Source organism: Passer montanus, unplaced genomic scaffold (genome assembly GCF_014805655.1).
Source record: "Passer montanus isolate IOZ18808 unplaced genomic scaffold, ASM1480565v1 scaffold19, whole genome shotgun sequence".
NCBI lineage: Eukaryota > Metazoa > Chordata > Aves > Passeriformes > Passeridae > Passer > Passer montanus.
In genome coordinates this window covers 1,000,595-1,022,819 of record NW_024366480.1, presented here as the reverse complement: position 1 = coordinate 1,022,819, position 22,225 = coordinate 1,000,595, and the positions used below count along the sequence as shown (strand labels likewise).

Sequence of the window (22,225 nt, the reverse complement as noted above, 5' to 3'; positions counted from 1 at the left end):
ACATTAAGTGAGAAGAAATATTTCCAAGTAGCCTTAACTGTATCAGCACAATAATTTGGGACTATCATGCAATTTGGAGAGTATAGATCTCAAAATATATTACAAATAATTTACAAAACTGTATATAGGTTTTTGTTTCCTAGATGATGACACTAATATTTGGAAACAGTCTTAGATTAATTCTGGCATTGCAAAATCCACATTCATTCTTGGAAGCTGAGCTTTTTATTTGATCCTGTAATAGATAGCTATTATTCTGATATTTAGGAGGTTAGCTTTTTTGAATGAAATGAACCAAACTAGTGTCACGTAACTTTCAAAACATGCTATTTCTCCCAGTATGAAACACATAATTGAAACTACCTAATTAAATCAGCAAATAAAAAAATCTTCTTCCACAACAGAAATGACAGTTGCTCAGGTATAACAACTATGTGTTACATAGGTAATTCTATGTGTTACATAGAGTAATACTTGCAAGCAGAAATTGTAGCAGGAAAATATTTTATTATAATGCTGTCAAACTTCAGGAATCAGGACATACATATATACATACATGGGGATATATATATATACACACATGCGTATATATACACATATATAAATTTTTTAGGTAAGTGGGGATGTCTAAGTGCCCAAATTTGCGTCAAGAGAATGGAAAATCTCTACCATATAAAGAGATCTATTAATATTGTAGAATACAAATAAGGAGTTTTTTCTTTCTTATTCTTCAAGGTTCCCAAACAAATCTCAGCTTACTTGATAGGGCCTGTTCCAAAGACCTTTGATGCTTCCTATCGAGTCAACAGGCTTTGGACCTGGCCCTAAAGTAGTAAAACCTTTGTGGAATGTTTATAGATAACCACTTAGTCTGTGCCAGCTTAAGGAAAGCAAAAGGAAATAAATTAAATGGATCTTCCAGTGACATAAGTCTCATGAAGAATTCACTAGGATAAGCACTTACTCTAGCTGGTGTACTGTCGATCTGAACAACGCAGACAAAAATAATAATTAAAACATAGCTTCATGCTGAGATGAAACTTTCAAGAGTGTCTACTGTGTTAAGCTTATGATTTTTTCTGGTTTTGTATTTGCAAGCATAATTACGTCCCAGAGGCAACAGGAGCTAGAGCTTGTCAGTCCCCATTTCGCCCTCCGACAGGAGATTAATTTCTTTACACAGAAATCCAAAACTTGATACCAGAGCAACAATAATAATATAAACAATTATTTTATTCTTTTGATCTGGAATGCATAATTTAATGGCATAGTTGTATAAACAACGAAAATATCACATCTACTTTAGACAACTAAGGGTAAACTGAAGGTAACATTTAATGTAGTATTGATTGACCGCATCAACCAAACAACGGCAGACATCTGTATGGATGACGGCATTTAGGAAAATGCTACCAAGTCCATCAATACAGATCAAGTAGGGGTGGGATGGGGCAGACTTGATGGCTCAGAGTCCTGGTAATGGAATACGAAGCCTTTCACCTCCAGCACGCTGACTTGAGCCAGCCTAGGTCAGGCTGTCACTGAAAGTCATTACCATCAGACGGTTCAGTGAAATGGGTTTGTCCTAATGGCAGGCTGTCTGTGTCACAAAATGCACCATCTATCATGACTGACATCATGCTGAGATTTTCAGCTGGAAGGCTGGAAGGAGAGAGGATGGGCTCCACAACCCTCCTATCCCTGCAGAAAGCATGGGTAAGGACAGCTGTCTGGGGCTATGCTGCAAGGATTTTAGGAATGCCTGATTTTAGGGATAGTGGTGTCAAGCAGGATAGGAGGAGGCACAACATACCAGCAGCATGAAGTTCCAGTAGCTCTCTTTTGGATGGATTTGAGAGAAACAGTGACATGTGGGGAAAGCAAAACAGGGGTTGTAAAAAAAATATAGCAGAGTCAGAATTCTTTATCATGCCGAGGGGAGAAATGACATATAAAAGCTAAGTGAAAACAAGACAGGATAGGAGAAAGAATTTGAAAATGAAGGCATAGTGTGTACAGAGCTACCATAGGGAGACATTGGAGAGATGCAAAATGAGGAATTACATGGATAATGGGATGAGCTAAAGTGATTATTTCTTTCAGTAGCAGCTCTGGTTGGATATGAGAAGAGCAAGATTGTATCTGTCAAAGCCACCAGAAATTACATTGTTAGGAAGTGACAGGAGCATGAAGAGAGTTTTAGCTTTGTGGTTAGATAGGGAATACTGTACCTTGTAGCAGTTCTGAAGTAAGGTATTATCTGAAAGTTTCAAAGTTAGTCTGGATAACAGCCCAAATCAAATAGCTGTTTTATTGGCAATATTAGTAGAGCTTAGTTTAAGAGATAGGAAAAAACTCTTACTTGGTGACAGCAAAATTAATAGAACAAAAATAACTAAGAACGTTGTTTTGCACCTTTGAACTTGATGTTTAGACATACATAGGAGACTTCAGGTTAGACAGAAAATAAGTTGTTGCACTTTTTAATAGAACAAAAATAACTAAGAACGTTGTTTTGCACCTTTGAACTTGACGTTTAGACATACATTAGGAGACTTCAGGTTAGACAGAAGACAAGTTGTTGCACTTCAGGGATATAGTTTTCTGTATGTTAATTCAATCTGTGTTGTCAACTTGAACAAAGATATTGAGCATCATTTCCCAACCTTTTACCTAAATCAACTAAACTCTAAAAGTTCAGCAACGTTGTTTTGCACCTTTGAACTTGACGTTTAGACATACATTAGGAGACTTCAGGTTAGACAGAAGACAAGTTGTTGCACTTCAGGGATATAGTTTTCTGTATGTTAATTCAATCTGTGTTGTCAACTTGGAACAAAGATACTGAGCATAATTTCCCAACCTTTTACCTAAACCAACTAAACTCTAAAAGTTCAGGAATGGCTTTGCAAAAGATAAATAAAAGATGAAACCTATTTTCAATGGGCTCAACTACGCTTCTGTTAAGAAAAGTTTCACGAATCAGAAACTTCAAATTCATTGCATATAATGAGGACAAAAAGGGACAGATTCTCATCAAATTGTCAGAAGAAGCTGAAGATCTTATGGAAGAATGAAAACAGGAGGAAAACCAGGATAAGACAGTCACTGAAAACAACGGCGATATATTTCCTTTAAGAAATTGTGAGGTAAAACTATGTAATTTAAAAACACATTTAAGAGTTTTACACATTCATTGCATATAATGAGGACAAAAAGGGACAGATTCTCATCAAATTGTCAGAAGAAGCTGAAAATCTTACGGAAGAATGAAAACAGGAGGAAAACCACAATAAGACAGTCACTGAAAACAATGGCGATATATTTCCTTTAAGAAATTGAGGTAAATTTAAGAATTGAGGTAAAACTATGTAATTTAAAAATACATTTAGAGTTTTACATTAATCTGATGCAGGGATATGACAGCAAACTGATGGGTGTGGTAAAATCAACAAATACCCTTCTCTGATCGACATACATGGCAGTTACAGTCACATAATAGCAATGATACTTCTATTACAACCTGTAAAAAACAGATTAAAAATATCCTAGGACACATACACTCCACCCAGGCTGCTTCTAATCCTACAAAACACACAAGCTTGTCACAGTAACACTTCATTGTCTAAAAGTCAACTGCTCTTCTGACCATTGCGTTCTGACCAGTGTGAATCACTTCTTGCAGAAAAAAATCACAGTGGAAAACAAACAATTTTCCCACAAAATGAGGATTAAGAATGAAGACATGAAAAAGTGAAATTAAAATGATGAAAACATATCAATGCTTATGGAGCTCTTTTTCATGAAGTCACAATTCCTTGTGGCTTTTTTACAGATTAAGTATTGAGGCTGTCGGGCATACACTGGTTTATTACTTAGAAGAACAACTGAGTGGTGAAACGAATATTGTGATTAGGTCAAACTAGGTGAAACTGAACTAGAACCAGATGTATTTTGCTACTACAACTCACATGGATAAAGTCCTCAGCAGTGGTTCAGGTAATACAAAATAATGTAGCCAAGAACACTGACCTTGATATTTCTTCATGGAATTTTTTTTGGTTGCCAATCTACATGCAAAAATCACATGTAATGCCTGTTTGAATGTGTTGCTGTTTTTTTTATAATACCATATTCAAAAATCCATGAGCATAATCGTGACTTAGACTTAAGTGAGTCATATGAAAACAATCAAGTAATTAAAATTAAATATTAATTTTACATCTATATAGTTTCTGCCCTACCACTAGGAGTATGAATGAAATAAAGTTATTGCTGAAAATTCTTAACACAGAAAAATCAGAAGGTGCCTACAGTGGTTGTGGCAACTCCAGTCCCAGAGGGGCGGGCACAAAATTTCTTGGGAAGAAAACATAATGTTGGGTCCAGTGACCTGCCACATTCAAAGCTGCTAAATATCCTCAGTGTGAGATTTCTTGGCAAAAGAAAAGGGTACAAAAAAGGTATTTTGTTTCATGACTCCAAATCAGGACAGGCTATTCTTCTATGAAAGCTGTATCACTTAAAGCATCTATTAATCTTGGAATAGAAATGACTGGAGAAAACTGTGGTTTGGTATGCATGCCAGACACAAACTCTGAGTAATCAACTTTTCTGCAGGCTCATTCTCCATCTGTATCCATGTCATCCAGAAAGATGGGGAAGTTCACCTGGGTATGGCTTTCATTTCCTAAGTTGTAGAGGTACACAAATGAAAATGTTTATTTTTCTGTGTATCTTTCCTTACAAGGGAGAGCTACATTTGGTCATCAGGTGCCATTCTGCAAGAGCCAAGGCATGCACTTTCAATATTAACCAGCAGACTGTTGTGAGAATCAGTGGCTTGCTTCTTGCACAGAAGAATTCTGTTGCAGAAGACCCAGCACCATCTCAAGGTACCCACAGAATTACCTGCTGGAGTTCATAATTATCCATGTGTTTTGTTTTTAGGACTTTGAATGTAAGCTCCCACTCGGCTTGTACTGATGGATGCTGGAACGAGATCATTTTTATGGTCCCTTCCAACCCAAACCATCCTGGGATTCCACAGCGTGAAAGAGGCTACTTGTTTTTCGCTCTAGAAGTCTGGAGCAACATGGTACCTTCCCTGCAAAACCCTGCAACACACCCGAGTACCGCAGGCGACCGGGAGCCACCCGGCCACAGCCAGCGCGGCGGGGCCGGGGCACGGCGGGCGGGACCGGGAGGCGGGGACGCTCGGGCAGGAGGTGGCGGGAGCCCCGCTAGCACAGGAAGTCGGCCCGGCGCGGGAGGAGGGAGGAGGCGGAGCAGTGCCGCTCGGCCCGAGGTACCGCGCCGGCCCGCTGACCGCCGCGGGCCCGCCCTGCCATTGGCCGGCGGGAAGCGCGCGGCCCCGCGATTGGCCGGAGCCCGCTGTCAATCTGGGCGGCCCCGCCCCCGGAGCGCGGGCTGGAGGGGCTGGGGTGGGAGAGGTCGGCGGTGCTGCCGCCATTTTGGGCGTGGGCGGGAATGGTTGGCGTGCTGCGGTCGCGTTTGGGGCTCCGTTTCACCGTACCGCGACCCCTCCAGTGCCAGGGCTGCTTTTCTGTGCTCGAAGAAGTACGACCCTGACCAGGCAGCCAGACTGGAGGGAAACAAACCCCTCACCGAGGTATCCTCGGCGGGGCCATGTTCGAGGCCTGACCAGCGGGCCCAACTGGCTGAAGCCTGCCGTGCCTCCGTGGCAGGATGGCTCATGGTTTTCCTTCGTGGGCATGACTGCTCCCATGCTGCCTGCCTACGCAGTGTGGTTGGGTGTGTGTGTGGAACTCCGTCTTGTGTGAGGTTTTAGGGTGTCTGGAGCTGGACAATCCGCTGCTCTGTGCGCTGACCCCCCACGTGCAGTGAGACTGGGCCCTGCAGTGCTGCTGGATGTGTTCGGCCGGCTGTGGGTGTGCAGTAAATCTGATCCAACCTGGAGTGTTGAGCTGGCTGTGTTTGCCTTACAGGCGTGATGTGTTCCGGGTACATTGGAGTCCTTTGTGTTCTCTGCAGAGTGCTCTGGTCACGCCTGCCTGTGCTCAGAAAATCCTGGACAGAAATATGTGAGAATATGTGAGCTGCAAGAACTTCTAAATGTGAAATGTTGGCAGGGGATTCTCTGCCACAGTGTTCATGTAGCTCTCAAGCTGCTCCACCTTCCATCAGCCCACACAGTTACAAGGACAGATCATTGTAGTATCAGAAACCCCCTCTGAAAGAGCTTATGGTGTCATTGGGCTGTATATGCAGCACACACCTTCACACTCAGTAATTCAATTGCATGTCGTAGGTTTTGAGTTCCTTCCTGTTGGGGCCCAGCCTCATTCCTAAAGAGTTAATCAGAATGGAAAGGTACCTGCCATTAAAGGTGTGTTTCTATAGTGGAAAACTGTGTAAAGTGATGTTTAAGAGATACACTAAATTCTACAAATGTGGGGGAAATAGAACCATTTCTTAAGTACTGCATTTTGGCATGTCATCCTTGGCTGAATCAGTCACTTTTTGGTACAGAATGGACTGGAGACAATCCATTGTTCAGAAAATTGCTTGTCTGCTCGCCTAAAGAAAAATTTGGCCAGTTTTTTGGTTGACATGATTGTCTTTCATCATGCATTGGAAAGATGTAAGTCTACTTCAGATGTAATTTATGTATAAGTCTTCTCACTAAACCTGGTTGAGCAGGAACAGATGAGCACAAGTAGATGACCTCAAAAGATCCATCAACAATCTTGGGAATTCTGTGATTTTGCTTTATGTAGCCAAGAAGAAATTACCACAGTGTTCTACAACCTGCTTGTTGTGCTTAACATGGTATTTTGTGTCTGCAAAAACAATACAGAAAATACTTTTTCAATGCAAATGTGGGAGCTCTTCAGACATCTAGATTTTGAATGATTACTTCAAATCAGATTACTAAAGCAGAGATGCCTTTCAACAGTGGCAAAATTCCTTATGTATTTAGCTTTAAGTCTTACACTGAGTTCTGTGCAAAGGTAAATATATGTGGCTTCTATAAAATCAAATAAACAGGACTATTCTTTCCATTTCAGATATAAGCAGCTGAGTTCCAGAGTTTATTACTGCATCACATTGAACGACCAGGATTTTTCCATACCTTGTTCCTTAAGAACATACTTTAGTGAAAGGTAATATGCAACCAGATGCATACTTTCTTCATAAAATCGGGAGTAAAGGCAGTACGTTTATTACTGGTTTTTGCTTGCTTAGTTGTGAGTTTTTTTCCATGAATTTGAACTATGCAGAGTAAGTTTGCATGCATTGAAAGATGCTACACTCACGTCTGCCCATCCTGAATTTTGTAGTTCTTGCTGTTAGACTCTGCAGCCTCTTCAGATTAGGAAGCCAGTTGGAAAATAATCTACCTCTCTACTGGTCAAAAATACAGAATGAAGTCTAGTCGATTAGATATTAGCTTACTATATTCGTAAGCTAATATACTGAGCTCTGGTACCACTTGGTATCTTTAGGATTTACTTAATTCAAATATTTCTGCAAAATTCCCACAGCCCATTCTAAAGGGCATCTGAAGCTCAGTGTACTTTATGGCAGCAGCTCCAGAGAATATCCAGTTTTAGTAGACCCTATGTAGAAAACAAGACAAGAGTTGTTTTCTTTGGATTATATTTTTGCAGTGCAGTGAAGACATTGTCCTTGCATTTTTCTGTCCTTTCATTTTGTCATATTTCTCTAGACCATGAATTAGTTTTGGTTAGATAATTTTAAATACTTTTCAAAATGAATTGATACCACGAAGTCTAGTTACTGTTAATTTCAGTTAGAATTTTAGGAGTTTCTGTGAGATTTTTATCATAACTAGGAAGTTGTTGGGTTTTTTCTTTGGGATATTTCCATATTAATCTAAATATTGCATTAAGCAAGGCAAGCTGTGAATTATAGGAGAGGAGTAGGGCTAACATCACAAAATTGGGTTGCATGTTAAAATACCTAAACCAGTTTAATATCATTGTGGGGAGCAAGTCATTCCATTAAGTACTTGTGAAGAGTAAGTGAATTACTATTTTTACACATTATGAGACATGGGAAGAGAATGCAGCATAGGTGATTGTAAGATGTTGACAAAGAAGGCAGTCATTTCCATTTGCAGTAGAAGTCTCCCCCAGTCCTCTGACTCTCATACAGTGCTACTCTTGTAACGCAGTTACTCCTGGGAAACAGGAGTGTGAAAGTCAATGTTTTCTGACCCAAACTCTGCCCTAAATTTTTCTGCTCTTGTGGATTTTTTCATTTGCTTGCAGGTTTACTTTGCTTGAGGAAAATATGTGAGGAGATTTACAAAATAAATACTAGCTGATCATTTTTCAAAATAAAAAATGAAGTGCTTTTCAGTGAATGGCTGTCCTCATTCCAAGTGAAGTCTGCAATGATTAAATATTAAAATGATCCATGGTTTAAATTAATATAAAGAATTTTCAGGAGATTATTACAAAGATTAACATTTTTAATGTTTTAATAGTCCCATAGTTGATCAATCATAGGCACAGTGAAACTGCTTTTAGTTAACTAACCTGATGATCCTATATATCACTGCAGTATTATGTACAACATAAACCTTGTGGCATGGCTGGTAGAGGAGATGAAGAAACATTGTTTCTTATAGCTCTTTAATAATCAGGTTTATTCTTGAAGTATTTTTTGACACGCGAAACAAGCAGGTAACTTTTTTTTTCCTTTTGAAAAGAAAATAGGAAGGAAAGACAGTTCTAGAAAAAATGTGTTTGCTGTAGAGGAAGGAGCTGTTGTTGCATGTAATGACAAACATAGATGGTTACTGGTATGGCTGTGGAAGAACAAGTTCTTGCATGTGTGTTTTCAAATAGAACTTGCATTAATATTGCAGAATTATCTGCAATAGCCTACGATTCCTGATACATTTTTATTCTTTAGAATTTTGTTTGAAGGTCATGGGAAAATGTCATGGAATCCCACGTGCTTTTTGTATCACTAGCTGCAAACAGATACGCCTGTAATCAGTGAGTTCAGTAAATACTTGAGGCATTCCTGACAGGGACAGTGCTAATTCCTTTGTTTCTCATTTGTTTTGTGTTTTTTTAGCCACAGGGCAAAAATCATCATTAGTGATTTTTTAAGTTTGATTCTGGCTTTCTAAACACACACTGCAGTGATACAGTGGAGCTTTGCAGAATACAGTTTATTGTGTCCTGAGATTTTTTTCAGTTTTAAATATAATACATACCTCATCAAAATATTGTTCATTCATGTGTTGTGATTGTTGTTGTTATCCTTCGCTCAGTATGTTTTACAATCAAAAAAGAGGCAGAATTGGGAAGAAAGGCTGATGAATTAGCCAATGTAAACCCAGAAGGGTTTGTAAAGAAGGATTGGATATAGGAAAGGAAGGGTGCAGTAGAAATCCAGGGCTAGATGTTCAGCTGGTAAAATGAACAAATAAGTAAAGACTCTTCTGACAGCAGAAACTTATGGTGAAGTCACAGCAGAGAGGACAAGTGTGAGAGGGGAAAAGAGCAAATGACAGCAGTAGGTTAGTGTTGGGAATGATAGTTGGAGAGTTAAAATCCAGAGTACAAGATGAACCATTTTCTACACAAATTTGTTGTGTCTTATAAATGCTATTATTTCTAGTTTTAGGTAAGACAGCAAATTCAAAATGGGGTTGCATTGTCTGTAGTTGTTTGCCTCTAGCAGAAAGCTAAATTAATGCTCCTGTATTTCTATTGAAATAAAAAGTGAAACAAAATAATAACATTTTATGTAATGAGCTGTTTTTTATATTGGGGAAACAGATTGGGTTGAAAATGTAGTAGGTTTCGAAGTCTCAGTTGTTTTCTCCCTGGCTGTGCTGTGTGGTGTAAATGAAGAAAAGGTTACGTTTACCCATGATAATTCCCTCTCACATTTACATTATCAATCAGCCTGTGTAGCTTTTTGTGCTTTTATCTATTGTGTTTTTCTTGTAATCTTTACATATGAAGTTCTCAATTCTACAAACTCTTATGCTGAAATTTATTCACAAATGGCTCTGACAGATGTACTCTACAAGCCTTAAATGCTGTAGTTTAGGACGGTGCCAGCTGGTCGCTTCTCCCCACCCCTGAGACTGCAGTCTGTATGGAGGAGCTGGCAATACGTGCACCTCAGTTCACTTCTCTCACCTGAGCTCACATTCCTTTTAGGGTGCTGTGTGCTAATGTGGAGGCTGGGAATCAGATCCTGGGTCCTGGGCACAGAATATTTCCCCTTTTGTTGTCCTTTCTTACAGCTTCCTAAACTCTGGCAGGAGATTAAGCACCTGGGTCAGCAACATCTTAAAGCCTCTCAGGTACCTAGAGTTTGTTGAAGGGACTCTCGGTGGTTTTGAGTTGAATATGTTTAACTTTTTTTAAAAATTACCTATATTTTCAGTTTGTCACTGTATCAAGTCAGTGTGGAGAATTATTTCCAAGTTTGGCTTTACTATATCACCATCTCTGCTTAAACTCTTGGCTTTTGTCTGCTTTTAGAAATGATCATGCCTAAAAGCTTATACTAAAAACCATAGATCTTTCTTTCATGTGATATGTATGCTACAGAAATTGTTTAGTAGGCGGTGTGTTGCTCTTATTGTGTGAGGAGCTGGTTACACTGCCTCCAATTAAGATTGCATCACTTACTTTACTGCTAGACCAGTTTTGTATTACTTACACTCTTGCCAAAAGGAAATTGTTAACCTGAAGCTGTGGATTATTTGTTTTGTTTTTGTGTCTTGGCTGTCAAACTGAAAGCACACTATTTATATAGCTAACATTTAAATTTGGTTAGGTCCTTGATTTACTGTTACTCAACTAAAATTAATTTTAAAATTCAAACTGTACAGTAACAATAAAATGGATAAAGAGCTGCTGAGCTGTCAGCACTCAGAAGTAATGGCTGGGAGGCCAGTGGCAATGGTTGAGAGCCTGTGGGGACTCACCCCAGCATTTGCATCAGGTGTGATGAGCCAGTTGTCTGTGTGTAAACATACAGGCATTGTGGCGAAGTGAGTAGAGCATTGTGAATAGTTCAGTGATTGCTGGATTGATGAAGAAAGGATGAAGTTTAAAGCACGGCTGAGATCATGGTAACATGAGTCTGTTAGAATGTAGTTCATGTGCCTGTGCCAAGGAACAAGGAATGTAGAGGTGTGGCTGAGAGAAGACTTAGAGGTTTGGGAGGAAGGTCCTGTAGACAAAGGGGATTCAATTGCAGGGTGGTGTCAAGAAGGGCTGGTGCTGCCTAGAAGAGGTAGAAGCATAGTTTGAATAATAAGACCAATGTAGGAATGTTGCATCTAGTTTTATTTCGATGGAAAACGTTTCCTGAAAAGTTTGAAAGAGTGATGAAGGTTCTGAACAGACTTAGTTCTGTTTGTAGAACTGCCCTTGGGAGGTGGTTTGAGATTGTGTTCATGCTTGCTGTGGTGTTTCTGACCACACATCTGCCTTACCTCAGCCAGCACTGTTAGCTCTCCCTCCCACCTGGTTGCTGCAGAGGCCCTCCTGCATATGTACTGTTTAGTGTCCTAGGCCAGGCCATGCCGAATGTGTTTGAATTTGTCATTTCCTCCACTTGCGGAGGACATGAAAAGCATTGTTTCTTTTTTTGTTGTATGTATATATGCAGCATGAAAAGCTTTCAAGAATATGTTTTTTCAACAAATTTGAGTGTTATTTTAATGGAGTTGCTAAGAATTGCAGCAGCTAATAGTTTACTGTTTGTTTTTTTTATTTTGAAATCATGAAACGGTAAAAGCAAGGGTGGGATGTTGCTTTCCTTGGAATTTTTTGACATGCTATTTAATTTATGAATGAATCTTCCTGTAATTTGGAGTGGAAAGGTTAATAAAGCATTGTTAGATTGATGCTTATTTTTTATTCTGAAAGATAGGATAATTTGAAAGCAGGGGTTATTTTGGTATCTTTCTGTGTATACAAAGCTAGAGACCAGCAGGCTAAACAGGAAGGGTGTTCTGGAAAAAAATATTATAGAGACAAAACCTATTGAAAAAAGCTTGAAACTAGTTTCATTTTAAGTACACCAGTGGGGTTAAATAATACTAATAACTTCTGTTAGAGTAACAGATCATAATAATTTAAAACTAAAGTTCCCGGCACACTTGCTAATATCTTTTATAGCTTCATTAAAATACATCGGAAATAATTTACAGAGCAAAGCTTCTGGGAGAATTCTTCCAGTTCTGCATGAGAAGAGTGCCTGTTTATCTTCACGCATGTTTATATAGACCTGTGGAAATTATGATGTAAATGTGGATGCTGTACTAAAACATAGCCATATATGCAGAGTAAGGAATTCAAAGCATTTGTATTCTGTCATTTATTGCACACAAGTAATGTATATTGTATAGGCTTGGTATAATTCTGTATCCTGACCATAGAAGGGCACTATAGAATATGTACTGTACCTTGAGGAGACCTTGAGGGGGAGGGAATAATGTGTGTAGGAAAAATCCCAGGGTGATGATCTCTTACCAAACTCGTCTCTTTTCTGGTTTTGAGCCTTCACATTTACACACATTGCTGGAAATAGTGAAGAGCTGGGAGGATGTTTCCCTTGTACTATACTGTTACACATTTTTATTTACTCACCTTATTAAAATAAATAGATAGATCTATATGTGTATGTATATATAGAGAGAGATATATGTATATGTGTGTATATATATATATATAAAAATATATAAATACATGTGTGGAAACAACTGGGACAGCTATAAAGCTGAGTGTGTGGGATAAAGTGTTCTGAAAAGGAAAAGAGGAGGCAATTAACTTCATTTTCAGAGTTGACCCAGCTGTCCTTAAACTTTTAAACTTACTTATAGATCTGTACGGCTGTTGATACAGTAGTGGCCAGACTGGGCAATTGTAGCAGGAAGAGAACAGACCTGCAGTTTCTTGTGATGTTGGTGTGTTCTTAAGAAAACCAAACTGAACTCATTTTACTGTATGCTCTAGAAGGTTTTTCATTGTTGTATGTCATGTATGCAAGGTTAGATTTCAGGCAGTGCAATCACCTTCTCCTAATAAAATTTTATGGCAGAAGCACACATTCTGCTATGACTCTAGCCAAGGGCATGTGCAAAACTCTTGTCCTGGTTTGTCACCCAAGGACTCCCTAGTGCTTAGAGAGAGGCACTCAGGAAATTTAAGCAAATGGACTGGAATGTCATCTGCCATTTATCTCAGGCTAGATTCCATAAGAAATTCTCACAAACTGGTTTTCAGCTTATGTCTTTTAGCAGTCTTACAACTATTCTGTTTGTGGTATAGGAATCTCTCATCAGAGGTATGTTTTAGACCAGAAAAGGCCAACTTTTAACACATTAGAATTCAGGATCTAAAAAAATGTGCCATCTTCTGAAGCAGCCCCCCATTAAAAAGTGTTCAATTTTGTATTTCATTTCTGTTTTTATGGTAACTAAAATTTCATTCATACTGAATGACTCAAAAGGCATACTTCTTTTTAATGTTTTTGTCTCAGTGTCATCCTTTTCTTTGGCATTCTTCTGGACAATGAACCCTAAAGCAAAATCTCTTTATTGTGACACACACCTGCACACTGTTCAGGAGCAGAGGGAAGAGATGGGGCTGTTCCCACCCTGTTCCCATTAGTGGGGGGAGCCATGAAAAGACCCCAAACAGGCGTTTGCACAGATTATTTCATCCAAAACCTTCAGCTGTTGACATGACATTCTATTTCAACTGATAATTTTCTGCTGGTTGATGATTTTTCATTTTGCTGCCTTTCTTTCCAGCTGCACTGCACAATTTTGTCTGCCTTAAAATGAGGCAAGGAAACAGTTTACCAGATTTTCTGATGGTTATTAAAGCTTACTTTCTCATTTGGTCCATATAAAGGTTTTAGCCTGATTTTGATCCATTAATTTCCTTCAATCTTTGTTCAAGGTTCAGATTGTTGATAGATAACAGTGATCTTAGATTCCCCTTTTTGCCCAAATACAACATAAAGCTCCCAAAGAGATGGTATCATGTAAGCTATTACTTTATTCTTTATCATAAAAATCATTGCCTTTAATGGGATCTCTAGGTAGTTCTCAGGAGAGCCAAGTCTTGAGCCATTTAGATAAAATCTGCAGAGAGCATGCTTGCCTATTGTTTTGAACAACTTTGGAAACTACTGAGCTGGTATTATTTACACCATATTGAACTTCTCACCCACTTGTGACCTAATCCTTCTAAACCAAGTAGGACTTGGTTTTGAAAATGCTGCTGTTAACATCTCTGGGTCTGTGTTAAGTAGGGCTGATGATTAAGCTCATTATTAAGTGTTGTAGGGCTGAACTTTACATTTTTTCTGTTAACACTTAAGCTGGCTACTGGTTATTACTGGTTTTGGTCTCAATTTTGAAGAAATAAAGTAGAAAAAAAGATACATTGTGTTAAGGCTGATGGAATGCATGCCAGCTTTATGTTCTGATCTTTATGGGGAAGATCTGCATCTGGATGCAGTCCTATGCCAGGTGAGACCCTCCTTGATCAGGAATGTTGGACCAGATAACCCACTGTGGTCTCATCCAACCTGACCAATTCTGTGATTGCTCTGTCTTTAATGAGCTGTTAAATAATGGAGTAAAACATAAATACAAAACCCACCAAATTAAAACTCCTTATACTTCATGTTTCTTTTGCCTGGTGACTAGACTAGATGATTTTTTTTAAAGCTTAGTTGCTTTCCTGAATGCTTAATACAGCACGTAAAGCAAAACAAAACAAAAAAGGCATAAAACTTATTTTTATTCATTCATAGATCAGCCTTTTTAATACTTCCTGAGCTGCAATAGCTTCAGAGAAAGGAAAGAAATGTGCCTTTGTTCTGAATGCTGGATGGAGAGCTTACCTGAAGTGGTGGGCTTCAATGGGCTCTTCTGAGAGTGACCAGCGCTCTGGGGCCCGGAGCACACTTGCTACAATGAAAGAGGTGGAGGCTGGACCTTTCTCTGGAGATCTGAAAGCTGGTTATTGCTTCAAAGGGGGTCCAGGGACAAAGACAAACTTGGACTGAGGACACAGGATTTTATATGGGGGAAAAGGGGTCAGTCTGAGGATCAAGGACAATGGGACCAGGTGAAAGTGGTGCAGGGGAGGGGGCAGCCAACCATTGGAACCAGTAGGGTAACAGGGGTGGAGCTTAGTTGCTTTCCTGAATGCTTAATACAGCATGTAAAGCAAAACAAAACAAAAAAGGCATAAAACTTATTTTTATTCATTCATAGATCAGCCTTTTTAATACTTCCTGAACTGCAATAGCGTCAGAGAAAGGAAAAAAATGTGCCTTTGTTCTGAATGCTGGATAGAGAGCTTACCTGAAGTGGTGGGCTTCAATGGGCTCTTCTGAGAGCGACCAGCGCTCTGGGGCCCGGAGCACACTTGCTACAATGAAAGAGGTGGAGGCTGGACCTTTCTCTGGAGATCTGAAAGCTGTTTATTGCTTCAAAAGGGGTCCAGGAACAAAGACGAACTTGGACTGAGAGCACAGGATTTTATATGGGGGAAAAGGGGTCAGTCTGAGGATCAAGGACAATGGGACCAGGTGAAAGTGGTGCACAGGAGGGGGCAGCCAACCATTGGAACTAGTAGGGTAACAGGGGTGGGACACTGCGGCAGACTGGAACCAGTGGGGATCAGTATAGGGAAGAACATTCTAAGGAGTAATCAAATATGGTGAACAAGGGTTGAACTGGGGTGGAACAGCCGTACAAACCAGGAGAACTTAAGATGTTAACCTGTGCCTGCAAAGGCCTGTGGGAGGAAGGCTCTTCTGACCCTAACCTTAGAGGGGTGTTTCTCCCTGCCTGCAGCGGCGGCTGGCCTCGAAGGTATGTGTGTCCCAGCTAGTTGCAGCCAGCACCGCCGGCAGCACGGGGGCACTCTCCCTGTCGAGGACTTCGTTAGGACAGTGCCTAAGGCTTTCGCTTTCTGGGAGCGAGGATCCACGGAGCGTAGAAAGGGAGGCTGCTACCCACAGGGCAAATGAGACTCGGACCACGACTGCAGTTCAATCCGGGGTTTATTCCAGGGGTGCTGACAGTCGAGGACCCAGACCGAATTCCAACGAGAGTCCCAGCTAGCTGCAGCCAGCACCGCCGGCAGCACAGGGGCACTCTCCCTATCAAGGACTTCGCCTTCTGGGAGCGAGGATCCACGGAGCATAGAAAGAGAGGCTGCTACGCACAGGGCAAATGAGACTCGGACCACGACTGTAGTTCAATCCGGGGTTTATTCCAGGGGTGCTGACAGTCGAGGACCCAGACCGAACCCCGACGAGAGTTTTTATAGTGGTGGTCCTCAACCAATCATAAAGAAGCAGGGAGTGGTAAAGGAGTGAATGACAGGGTTGGGAATCCAATAGGTACATAGTGGGGGCGGAGCCCTGGCCCTGATCCAATCACTCGATGTCCAAGGTAGAAGGTTCTGGATGAAAAGGTGGGGACACCGAGTGACAGGCAGGAGACCAGGGAGGGATCAAGGGAGGATACAATGTTTGTGGGGAGGAGAGAGGCTGGACGGACGGGTGGATCGAGGGAGAGGGAGAACCTGGGCAGAACCATTCAAACAAAAAGGGGTAACAGGAATATACCAAGACAGGACAATACATTACATAAAAGGCACACCACAACACCTGCCTGCTTTGGCCTCTCCAGGGCCGAGGTGTTACAGCTCTGGTGGCAGGCTTGGACCTCCACGATTATCCTTTAAGTCTTGTTGTACACCAAGTTTAGTAATGGAGCTAATAATTTTTTTTGCTGAAGTGTTACAATTAGGTTTATGTGGACTGAATTATTATTTGCTACTGTCATTTGTAGAGCGCTTTCAACTTTTGCCAGCTTGCTCAGGGTAAGATGGGAAGCAAACATTTGGCCATAACATGGTGACCAATTTTAGCAATTACTATGACTTGAAGTTGTATGATGGGACATTGTTTGATACTACAGTGAAATATGTTACAGAAGGGCACATTTGTCTGCCTCCCAGCTTTCTGCCTGCATGATGTATTTGTGACTGTTCTCTCTTCTGGTTTTCAGATATTAAGATAATTTTATTTGCTGAGAGTTGGGTTTCTGCTTGAATGACAGGCATATTCAAGGAGAGTGGATATCAATGTTAGAATTAATGGAGAAAAACTAAGTGCAGACTTAACCTCATGTACTTTAAAAAGTTTGGGTTTTTTATAAACAGTGTGAGAGCATGAAAAGAAAGGAAAAATTACAGCAGTTTCAAACTGTCTTGTTCTGATATATTACTTTAAAAAACTGTTTCAGCTTTTAAATAATTTGCTCTAAAATCTTTTGGTTTTAGTTGTTTGAAGGTAAGGCAAGTGAAAAGAAAGGCATCATAGAAAATAAAAGTAAGATAAATATGAAATTGCTACCTATTCCAGTTTTTGTTTGTGTGAAAAACTTTGGAAGTTATAGGATTTATTTTCAATAAAGGTCATTATCCCATATTGCAATATTGAAAAGTTTGTGAAACACTGTTCTCTGGATGATTGAGAACTGTAGTTTAAGATGGATATACGAAAGGGAAGGATAATCCCTAAATATTTCTTCTCACTGGAGGAAGAAATCAGAATTTCATTTCCATCAAAAATGAGCCTAAGCTTAAAAATCTACAAATGAGAAATTAATGAGTGTGTGTAATTGAAGCAGTCAGGCTTATAGCAAGGCCATGGCTTGTGGCAGTCCCAGGAAGAAAGCATTTAGGAAAAAACAGAACTTTTGTCAGTTCCCACAACTAAAGAGGGGAGAACAGAGGGTTTAATTTCTCATTTAAAGAAGGGAAAGAAGTCACTTTTCCCTTGCTGTAACACCTAGGAGGGCAAAACAGTCTCTGAGACTTTGGAGTAAGACTCCGGTAAAACCATATGGGACTCCATTGCATTTAAGAATGGCAACTTCGTAATGTACTGGAAGTGAAGTGCTTAGGCAGACTTAACTGATTTTGAAATGTAAGGTCTTTGACCTCTAGCTTAATACCTGTTATTTAAATTAGTCCCTGCTTTATCAATAGAAGTGAGTGCTGAAGGGGTATGTGGCAGGGATCAAAGAGGGAGTGAAATTGCTGGGATACAACTGAACTGCAGAGGTGTCCTCTGCTGACGCATCAATTACTGAGACAGAGCAAATAATTGTTTCTCATTGTTGCTCTTGACTCTATGCATTTTTGATCTCAAGGCAGAGAGGTGTGCTTCACTGCTTTGTGTGGTGGAGGTGGTGACATCCTCCCTACACCTCATGCCACAGAGGTGACTGTACAGTGTCTGCAGGTGCTCCCATGAAAGCTGTGTCCATCCTTGGCAGATCTGCCTCTGGCCAGTGGGGTGGTCTGGGTGTCTGTTCTTCTACCCTTTTTAGCTCTGATTTCTACCATAGTCCCATGTCCTTCCCTCTCCCCCCCAAAAATGTTTAGACAGATTTAGTTATTTTGAAGAATGTTATTCTGAAATACGGTGTCAGTTATTGTGTAATTGTCCCTTTAGTGGAGATTACTCTTCTCTCTGTGAAGTACTACATTTTAAACTGTCTGGTAAGGCAGAAATGAACCACATGTATGCTTTTTCTCCTTCATGAACTTCTTTAAGGATATTTTCTTGACACATCAGTGCCATCATAGATTAATAAAAGTGGGGGGGAAAAGTTCCTCTTCAAACATTTGGAATTTTAAATTTGTTCAGATGAAGATCTGTCATCATATTAAAGTGAATATATGTTTCACACATGCTATAGCTCTACTCATCTCTGAAGTAGGGAATCATGTTCTGAAGGCATAACAGTCCAGTAATGAAAATAAAATGTAAGGTACACAGAATCACTACAGTTAGGAATATTCTTCTGCAAAATTTCCTAACTTTTTACAGTAAGAATAACACCAATTGCAAAATAGATCTCTTCTGCATAAGTAGTGCTTTTCTAAGTGTGTTTTGGCCTACTACGTTTTCATCCTGTAGAAGCAGAGGCAAACTGTACTCTTCTGGGAATGGAAGGAAACCTTTTAACATTTTTAATAGCCTACTTTTGCTTAAGAAAGCAATTTTACATAAATATTAAGTCCTTTGAAAAAAATCTTATTGAGGTTTTGCCATCCTTGAAATGTTCACTCTTCTCCTAGCTGTGAGTATACGTAAGGATGATCCTTTCAACTCTTCAGATGTTTGAAAACATTCCGTGTTTAGCAAAATTATGCAGACTCTTCACTAGGTGACAAAATGCAAATATTTGGGTGTAAATAATCCCACCAAATTTTAGGCACTGTGAAGAGAATTGGAAATAATAACAAGAAAGCAAGATTGCCAGAGGTGATTTGGATTTCTAACCATTACATTTCTTTCTTCACCCATTGCAAAGGGAGTGGAGATGTCCTCCTGTGTAGCTTTTGTGTCTGAGTTACATTCCTGAAATTTAGTGGGACTAATCTGGATTGTTGATGAAATTAGTTTTTCAGAATATATTGCCTTAGGATTTTGAAACATTCATGAGGATATGCTCAAAATTCCTATGAACTATTATCTGTTTATTACTTTAAATAAATGCAGAGCTAATTTCCTGCACTTTGTAGGTATTGTATAGCTAAAAACCAACAGAGCATCTCCTTTCCCTATGGTGCAGAGGGTACTAATTGGAAGCAACAATGTGTGTTTTGTTCCTAGTGCTTACATGAAGCTGTGAAACAACCTGATATATATCTGAGTAAAAGTTGTAGTTCCTATATAATTTGAATCTTGCGATGTGGTACAGTGTGTGTTGTCCTTGTGTAGAATGTTGAAATTATTTTAATATCTATTCTGACTGGAGTTATGGATCCTGTGTTTTTGATTAATTTTCCTAAATTTAATTAAATTTAAATCACCTCTGCTGCTTTCAAGGTTAAATTAAGTAAAGAAGTATTGAGTTTCTTTTATTAACAGAAGAATAAATAAATCCCCAGATAAAGCAGAGATTGATTCTGCAAGAAGCACCATGGGCAGGGGACTCTTTCCTTGGAAATAATAGTCTTATTCTTTGAGAGAGACTTTCCAGAGGAATGGAAGACTACTGTAAGGCTTACCAAAAGAATACAAATGTATTTTGTTTGTAGAAGTTTTTTTTAAGGTTGTAATAGTAGTAAAGATTTTTAAATTCTTTGTCTTGGCTACCGTATGGTTAAATAATTAATCTACATTATTTTAGCAATTTTGGCTGCAGGCTGTTTCCACTGCTGCGTAGGCAGATCTTAGTTACTGTGTTTCAGCAGCACAATAACAAAAAAAGCCAATTATAATAACCAGAAGCAACAATTTCCAAAATACCTACAAGCAGATGGCTTCCCACTTTAAATGTAGTGCTGACAGTTCTTTGGGATAACTTGGTGTTTCCAGATGATCCAATGTGCTCCTTGAATTTTACCTGAGGTAGATAAAGTGCTATTTTGGCTTTCTTATAACTTGTAAATATTTTACTGTCCATTGGTTATGAAACTATCAATCAGCTATGGAGTTAACTGGGGGAAGACCAGTTCCTTCAATGATATCAGTAAATTTTCATAGCACCTTTGAATGATGTTAAAAATAAATCGATTTATGAGTTCAGATAATCGACCTGCATTGCATCAAACAAAACAAAAAAAGAGTTATGTTTAAGGTAGATATCTATTTGCAATTAAAGATGAGGAATTTCTGCATATATACAGATTCCGAAGACTTGGTTCAGTAGCTTTATGTTCTGTAGTGTTTTTTTCCTGTCCTGAAGTTTTACTTGCTTTTCTCTCAGCTGACTAACCACATTTCAGCTGCAAAACTAGTAATTTCATTGATTATTTCTTTAATATACCCGCTGTTCATATTTAGGCAGGTTCATATTTAGGCAACCTACTGGAAGAGTGCAGACATGCTGTCAAATATCACTGCTAAGAAAGTTTGTGCACTTGCAGATATGCATGTCTTGTGAGTGTGCACTGATTTACATTTTAAGGCTTATCGTTGTTATTAATCATTTGTGTTGCACCAATAATGTACAAAGTGCAATCCCTGTGTATATAGAGCCTATTCTTAATTTTTATTAATATTTCTAAAGTCATTCATAGCAAGTTTCTATTTCATTAATATAATTCCTTCATTTTTTTTAACTGGTGTAGAAAATACTATGTATACATCAAGAACAGTGAATTGGGATTTAAAGTGTAGTCAGACCTTGAGTGGACATTTAGAACTGTTTTTTATCTTACCAAATGGTATTGACAGTTAGGGGTTATAATAAGCAATTTGTTATGTGCTTTAATTATTATCAGCCACTGCTTAGGAGTAGAAGAAGAGAGGAACAAAGTGTTTTTCTGAGTGTGTAGCTTTCAAAGGTGAATTACTAGAGGGGAAGCCAAAGGGGGTAAAAAAATAGTGAAGAGTACCACAAAAACAAAGATGTCTTTTAATCTTGTAGCATCTCTGAAGCAGAAGTAAATAAAAAAATCATTGGGGCGTCACTTTCTTTTTTTAAAACCATCTTTTATAAAAGCTTGAAAGGTGAGGACTGCTCACAGTGCTTTCATATTATCTGAAATTACTTTTCAAGTATTTTGAGTAAAAGGAGCAGTAATAAGCTCCTTTACATGTTTTTTTTAATAGTTGTGTAGTCATTAAAACTTTAGGGATTGAAGGCTGCTTGGGATGCATGCATTATAGTGTGCTGCCTGTCCCTTTGGCTTGGCAAAGAAATACAGAAGAAGCCTCCAGAAGATCCTCCATTTGCTGATGTCAGAAGCAGCAAAAGGGTCAGAGACGTGAATGTAAATTTCTTTTACAGTAAAGATGACCAATTATTGTAGGATGAGCACTCTTATTTTAAATGGGGAAGGTTAGTTTTGTAACTCATAAAGGTTTCAGGCTTTTTCTTTATCAAGAAATGGTTAGAAAGTTGCATTGAAAATCACTCCTGCAGCAAGGTCCATAAATAATGAATATTATCTCTTATTAATCCATATTTTCGCTTAAATCTAGCTCATTCCCAAAAATATTGGATTCTTTACAAGAGAAGGTGATGAGCTGAAGTTCCCAAAGAATTAAATTGTGAAAACAATCTCAGTTTTGAACATGCTAATACAGACCTGTTATTCCCTTTCCACATCTATCGCAACACATTCTAAATTGTGGCTGATTTTCTATGCAAATAGCTGTCTTACTAGAC

General features: G+C 39.2%; 1 protein-coding gene across 9 annotated transcripts in view; it reads left to right on the top strand.

The window, feature by feature from the left end:
* Positions 1-5,220: 5,220 nt before the first annotated feature.
* The window catches only part of TRIQK (triple QxxK/R motif containing), a 58,524-nt gene continuing 41,519 nt past the window's right edge, over positions 5,221-22,225 (top strand). For 2 of the 9 annotated variants that reach the window (XM_039706321.1, XM_039706328.1), the window contains exons 1-2: positions 5,228-5,308; positions 7,053-7,148. The gene's annotated coding sequence lies outside the window, so the exon portion shown is untranslated. Of the gene's footprint in view, positions 5,309-5,474; positions 6,076-7,052; positions 7,149-16,801; positions 16,911-22,225 lie in introns of those variants that run through there. The other 7 variants (XM_039706324.1, XM_039706323.1, XM_039706326.1 and 4 more) reach the window with 7 other exon arrangements.